Source organism: Suricata suricatta, chromosome 17, assembly GCF_006229205.1.
Source record: "Suricata suricatta isolate VVHF042 chromosome 17, meerkat_22Aug2017_6uvM2_HiC, whole genome shotgun sequence".
Classification (NCBI taxonomy): Eukaryota; Metazoa; Chordata; class Mammalia; order Carnivora; family Herpestidae; genus Suricata; species Suricata suricatta.
In genome coordinates this window covers 1,317,012-1,323,094 of record NC_043716.1, presented here as the reverse complement: position 1 = coordinate 1,323,094, position 6,083 = coordinate 1,317,012, and the positions used below count along the sequence as shown (strand labels likewise).

General features: G+C 51.6%; 1 long non-coding RNA gene across 3 annotated transcripts; it reads left to right on the top strand.

The window, feature by feature from the left end:
- The first annotated feature begins 286 nt into the window (after window positions 1-286).
- LOC115282489 lies at window positions 287-3,830 on the top strand. 3 transcript variants are annotated; one of them, XR_003904660.1, is made up of 4 exons: window positions 287-485; window positions 1,694-1,806; window positions 2,619-2,826; window positions 3,579-3,830. It is a non-coding gene; the product is annotated as an uncharacterized LOC115282489 (long non-coding RNA). The 3 variants fall into 3 exon arrangements; XR_003904658.1 differs by lacking the exon at window positions 1,694-1,806; XR_003904659.1 differs by lacking the exon at window positions 1,694-1,806 and having other exon boundaries at window positions 3,550-3,830.
- The last annotated feature ends 2,253 nt before the right edge of the window (window positions 3,831-6,083 follow it).

Genomic DNA, 6,083 nt, shown 5'->3' with positions numbered 1-6,083 from the left:
GACCCGCTTTCCTCCAAGGAGGGGACAGACCCAGCCACCGCTCGGGAGCCTCCGGGTCTGCGCTGGGCTCTGTGCACACCGCCAGGGAGCCCTCTTCTCCTGGGCCAGCCCCTGCCGCGGCTCGTCTCCTTTTAAGGGCATTGCTTTTGTTTCCGTCCTGACAACGTTTTCCGCGGAGGCCCAGACGGCGGCGGAGGATCCGGGAGGCAGAGGCAAATCCGGCTTTCCCTGCAGGCTCACGGCGGGGGCGGGGGCAGGGGCAGGGGGGGGCAGAGCAGAGGAGAAGGAAGAGAGGCTTGCAAACCTCACCTGTGCAGTCGGGGACAGATCCTGCTTCCCTGACTGGACCCTGCTGCTCCCCGCCCCCAGGGCCACAGCTGCAGCGGAGGGGTGACCGGGAGGGACCGAGGGGCTCCCGTCAGGGGCAGCGTGTCCGTGGGGTGCGCAATCCCGGTGTGAACACGGCCAGCGGAGGAGGTGCCCAGGTTAGACTGTCTTTGAACTTTTGACATTTGAGTAAGTCATAGAGTCACGGAGCTTGTGGAAGACTTGAAGAAGCCAGGGTAACATAGCATGTGGTCCCGTTTACGTTGACGGCAAGTGTTCAGAACCCGACACAGTAGAGGAGCGGGTGCCTGGGGCTGGCTGTGAGGGGCTGGCCCCTCCTTGAAGGGCTACGACGTTTCTTTCTGGGAACGAGGAAAATGTTCTGAGCTTAGATTATGGTGGCAAAACCACTGAATTGTACTTTAAAAAGTTTTTTTTATTGTCTTTATTTTATTTTGAGAGAGAGAGAGAGAGAGAGACAGTGAGCAGAGGAGGGACAGAGAGGGAGACACAGAATCTGAAGCAGCTCCAGGCTCCAAGCCGTCAGCACAGAGCCCGATGCGGGGCCCGAACCCACAGACGGCGGCGAGATCATGACCCGAGCTGGAATTAGATGGTCAACCGACTGACTGAGCCATCTAGGCACCCTGAAATGTACTTTTTTTGTGTTTTAGAGAGAGGCAGATGAGGGTAGAGAACGGTGGGGAGGGGGAGAGGGAGGGAGACAGAGAGAGAGAGGGAGAGAGAGAAAGAGAGAGAGAATCCCAAGCAGGCTCTGCGCTCAGCACAGAGCCCGACTCAGGTTCAATCCCATGATCCTGGGGTCACACCTGCGCTGGATCAAGAGCTGGGTGCTCAACCGACTGAGCCACCCAGGCGCCCACATTGGCCTTTTTTTTAAGTTTTTACTGGGGCGCCTGGGTGGCTCAGTTGGCTGAGCATCCAACTTCGGCTCAGGTCCTGATCTCCTGGTTAGTGAGTTCGAGCCCCCGCCTTGGGCTCTGTGCTGACAGCTCAGAGCCTGCTTTGGATCCTCTGTCCACCCACCCCCCGCCCCGTCTCTCTCTCTCTCTCTCAAAAAATAAATATAAAAAAAAACAACTCTGAGGATTTCATTTAGAAAGTCCTTTATAAAAATAAATAAATAAATAAATAAATAAATATTAAAGTTTTTAATTTACTTACATTTAGTAATGTCTCCCCCAGCACAGGGCTCAGACTCACGACCCTGAGATCAGGAGGCACAAGCTCTTCCAACTGAGCAAGCCGGGCCCCTGAATTGTACGTTTTAAGGGATGACATTTAATGTATGTGGATTATATCTTAATAAAGTTGTTTTAACCCCCCCATCCCCCAAGAGAAGCAGCTCTGACTCAGTGGCAGTGGAAGAGGCGGAAGCCGTCCCCCTGGGGTTCAGTTATCAGTGAAATAAGATTGGCCGCGAGCCAACGGTCATCGGATGGAGGTGATGAACCCTCGGTGGGTCCTTGTGTTAGTCTCCTGACCTCGGTGTGTGTTTGAAAATTTCTGTAATAACAAGTCGAATGAATTTTTAAAAGCGAGGGGCGCCTGGGTGGCTCAGCCGGTTGAGCGTCCGACTTCAGCTCAGGTCATGATCTCACGGTTCGTGGGTTCGAGCCCTGCGTCGGGCACCGTGCTGACAGCTCACAGCCCGGAGCTGCTTCAGATTCTGTGTCTCTTCCTCTCTCTGCCCCCTCCCCGCTCGTGGTCTGTCTCTCTCTGTCTCTCAAAAAATAAATAAACGTTAAAAAATTTTTAAAAAAGCAAAAACACACCCGAACCACCTGAAAATGTTGTGAGAAATGAAAACACAGGAAACAGGTGGCGGAGGAACTGGAAGTCACAGACGCGCCCGAGGACGCGGTCTCTTCGCCTGCTAGGGAGCTGCTAAGGGCTCTCTGCCCAGAGCAGTCTGGACTGGCCGGAGTGGGTCATTTTTTTTTTTTAATGTTTATTCATTTTTGTTTTGAGAGAGAGAGAGAGACACACACACACACACACACACTCAGAATGTGAGCAGAAGAGGGACAGAGAGAGACACAGAATTGGAAGCAGGCTCCGCACAGGGCCTGACGCAGGGCTCGAACCCACAAACCGCGAGATCATGACGCTGAACCGACTGAGCCCCCAGGCGCCCCACTTCAGTGGTGCTTCTGACACCTCGCGGCTTTCTTCTGGCCACAGCCCCGACAGCGTCTGCTCAGCAGCTTTCTCAGGCTCCCATTCATCCCGCCCACGCTGATGTTTCTCCTGGTCGTTGCTTATTTCAGTGCACCCAGCTTGGCACTTGACTCCACCACTTGCTTGACGGGCGTGCTTCTGAGTGTGTTGACCTGGCCGCGTCCATACCTCCTGCAAGGCGAGGATGCCGACTCTCACCCGTCTTCCCGTCTCCCCCTGCCCACCTCCCGGTCCTGGGCTCACGTCTGTCTGTACCTGGATTGGACGCTTCTGGGGACACGGCAGTGAGGAAAGCAGGTGACACTTCCTGCATTTATGAAGCTCATGTTTCCTAGGGGAGGGACAGAACAATAATTAGGACCAGTAAACAAGACATACTGTGTGTGGCACATGACGCCTGGTGACAGAAGAGCAGGAGAGGGGACATAGTGTGTAAGTGGAGGCAGCACGTTCCAGTGCTAGATAAACACAAAGGGGCGAGAGAGTTCGTCATCAGACCCCTGGAGCAGGAGCACTCCAGGAAGAGGGAATAGGATGTGCAAAGGTCCTGAGTCAGTCTGGCGATGGAGCCCCAAGGAGACCACGGGGCAGAAACTTTTCTGCATTTGAAAGAATCAATGACGGAGTTTAAGGCCTCCAGAAGGCATCTCTGCGAGATGGGCTTACCCTGGGTGGCCATTATCCCCTCCTATGCAGCCCCTCTTTCCTCTGGGGGCTAAGAGGCCTCGCAAGGCTCTTCCAGCTCCTCTTCCAGGCAGAAACCTAGAGGGGACCCGTCTCTGTCTTGGGTGTCCCAGCATGCCTGCACTGTGCCTCCAGGGGCGACTGAGGAGGGGGCGCCTCTGTATGCACCGGGGAGGCAGGGCTCCTGTCCCACCGCTTGGGGCTCAGGGGGGCGGGGATGCCTTGTAGCCCCTCGGTGATAACAGGTGCTTTTCTCCCTGCGCCCCCCCACTTTGAAAGGCACCATTTAATTTGATACTATTAATTTCCTTAAGCATTTTCTTGGCATCCATATAGGCTCACGGTCGTATTGCTGTTTAATGCAGTTTTCTGAAGTTCTGGCCAACACATTAAGACTGGAAACAGGAGTGCAGCAATCCCACGTGAGGACATATATCTGAAAGAGACGAACAGAGCGTCCTGAAGAGATTCCTGCGAGCCAGGGGCCACTGCGGCGTGAGTTAAGGAAACAACCCGAGTGTCCGTCAGCGGAGGAATGGATGAAGGCGTGGTGTATACACACAACAGAATGTTTTTTTAAGTTTCTTAAATGTTTATTTATTTTCAAGAGAGGGAGAGAGAGCAGGGGAGGGGCAGAGAGAGAGGGAGACACAGAATGCAAAGCAGGCTCCAGGCTCTGAGCTGTCAGCACAGAGCCCGACACGGGGCTCGAACCGAACCATGAGATTGTGACCTGAGCCGAAGCCGGGTGCTCAGCCGGCTGAGCCGCCCAGGTGCCCCCGTAAACAGAATATCATCCAGTCGTGGGAAAGAAGGGAATCCTGCCATTTGTGATTAGTGGGTGGACCTGGAGGCATTATGCTGCGTGAAATAAGTCAGACAAATGCTGATGCTCTCATTTATATGTGAAATCTCAAAATGTTGAACTCACAGGGCACCTGGCCGGCTCAGACAGTAGAGCATGCGACTCTTGATTTCAGGGTTGTGAGTTCAAGCCTGATGGGCATGGAGCCTACTTAAGAAAAAAAAGAAAAGAAAATTCGAATAAAAAAAGAAATAAAAACGCTGAAGTCATAGAATCAGAGAGTAGAGGGGCTCAGTCAATTAAGCGCCTGACTCTTGGTTTCAGTTCAAGTCATGAACTTGCGATTTTGTGGGTTCGAACCCCAAGTCCAGCTCCACACAGTGTGGAGGCTGCTTGGGGTCCTCTGTCTTCCTCCTTCTGTCCCACCTGAACTGTTTTCTGTCTCTCTCAAAATAAATAAACAGACTTAAAAGGAAAAGAGACGTATATAGAAAGAGAGTGGTGGTTACCGGGGTTGGGGGTGGGCAGTGGGGGAAAGGGACAAACTTCAGTTAGAAGGGGAGTGCGTTTCTGGGGGCTAATGCCTAGCCTAGTGGTGAGAGCTAACACTGCCGTATGGTGTGCGGGAACCTGCCCCGGGGCAGACCGTGAATAATCTCACCACTAAAAGGAGACGGTAACTCTGGGGCGTGCTGGTGGTGTGAGGAGAGTACAAGCGTGTGCACTGACACGTGTGCTCCGTAAGGGCTGTATCTCACCTGTGTCTCAATTAAGCCGGGGGGGAGGGGAACAACAACAACAAATTGCACAACTCTTGGGGTGCCTGGGTGTTTTAGTTAAGTGTCCAATTCTCGATTTCGGCTCAGGTAGTGATCTCATGGTTCACAGGACCGAGCTCTGTGTCTGGCTCTGCACCGCCGAAGCCTGCTTGGAATCCTCTCCCTCTCTCTCTCTGCCCCTCCCCTGCTCATGCTCTCTCTCTTTCTCTCTCACAAAAAATAAACATTTAAAAAGAAAAAGAGTAAACTCTAATTACACCTACTTTATTTTTTATTTTATTTTTTAAACTTTATTTATTTCTTAAGAGACAGAGAGAAACAGAGCATGAGCAGGGGAGGGCAGAGAGAGAGAGACACAGTATTGGAAACAGGCTCCAGGCTCTGAGCGGTCAGAGCAGAGCCCAACGCGGGCTCAAACCCATGTTTGAGATCATGACCTGAGCTGAAGTCAAATGCTTAACTGACTGACCCACCCAGGCGCCCCTAATTACACCTACTTTAAAAAAAGTGTCATCACTATTGACAGGGAGACAAAATTTTTCTTCGTATATGCACTAAGTTACACCTCAAAACTCCAATGAAATAAAATGAACAACAAAAAAAGGTGGCTGTAATAATGAGTATTTGCCAGTGACAAACCAGAACCAGATAGTAAATGGAAAAAGTATTTCCATAGCAACCAAAAAAACCCCTTATAAGATACCAAAGAATTATCTTTCATGTGTGGGCATGTGAAATTACATCAAAAGGTAACATTTTCAGGCTTGCAAGCCCTCTGTGAGGTCCTTTTTTAGGGAGAAGTTTGGTTTTCACCATCTGCCTCCCCATCACTGTGAATCCTCGGCTCAGGTCATGATCTCACAATTCATGAGTTCAAGCCCCGCGTCGGGCTCTGTGCTGACAGCTCAGAGCCTGGAGCCTGCTTCGCATTCTGTGTCTTCCTGTCTCTCTGCTCCTCCCCCACTCATGCTCTGTGTCTCTTTCTGACTTTCAAAAATAAATAGTAAAAAAAAAAAGAAGAGACATCTTAAAATATGTTTGATGGATTTTAGGCTCTTCTAACTGAATTTGATTTACTTTAAGGTTACAACTTGTCTAGTAGAGGCCAGTAACCCCTTTGTTTTTAGGGAACCCCAAGGGCTCTGGGAAGGACGAAAGGTTGGAAGGGAAAGAGAAACCAGTGGAAGTGGGACAAGAGACGCAAGGGGAGAAGAAACGGCTGCAGGGGAAGCAGCAGGTACGCGCCATCTGGAGAGCAGCGGCCCTCAGTGCTGCCTGCACGGACC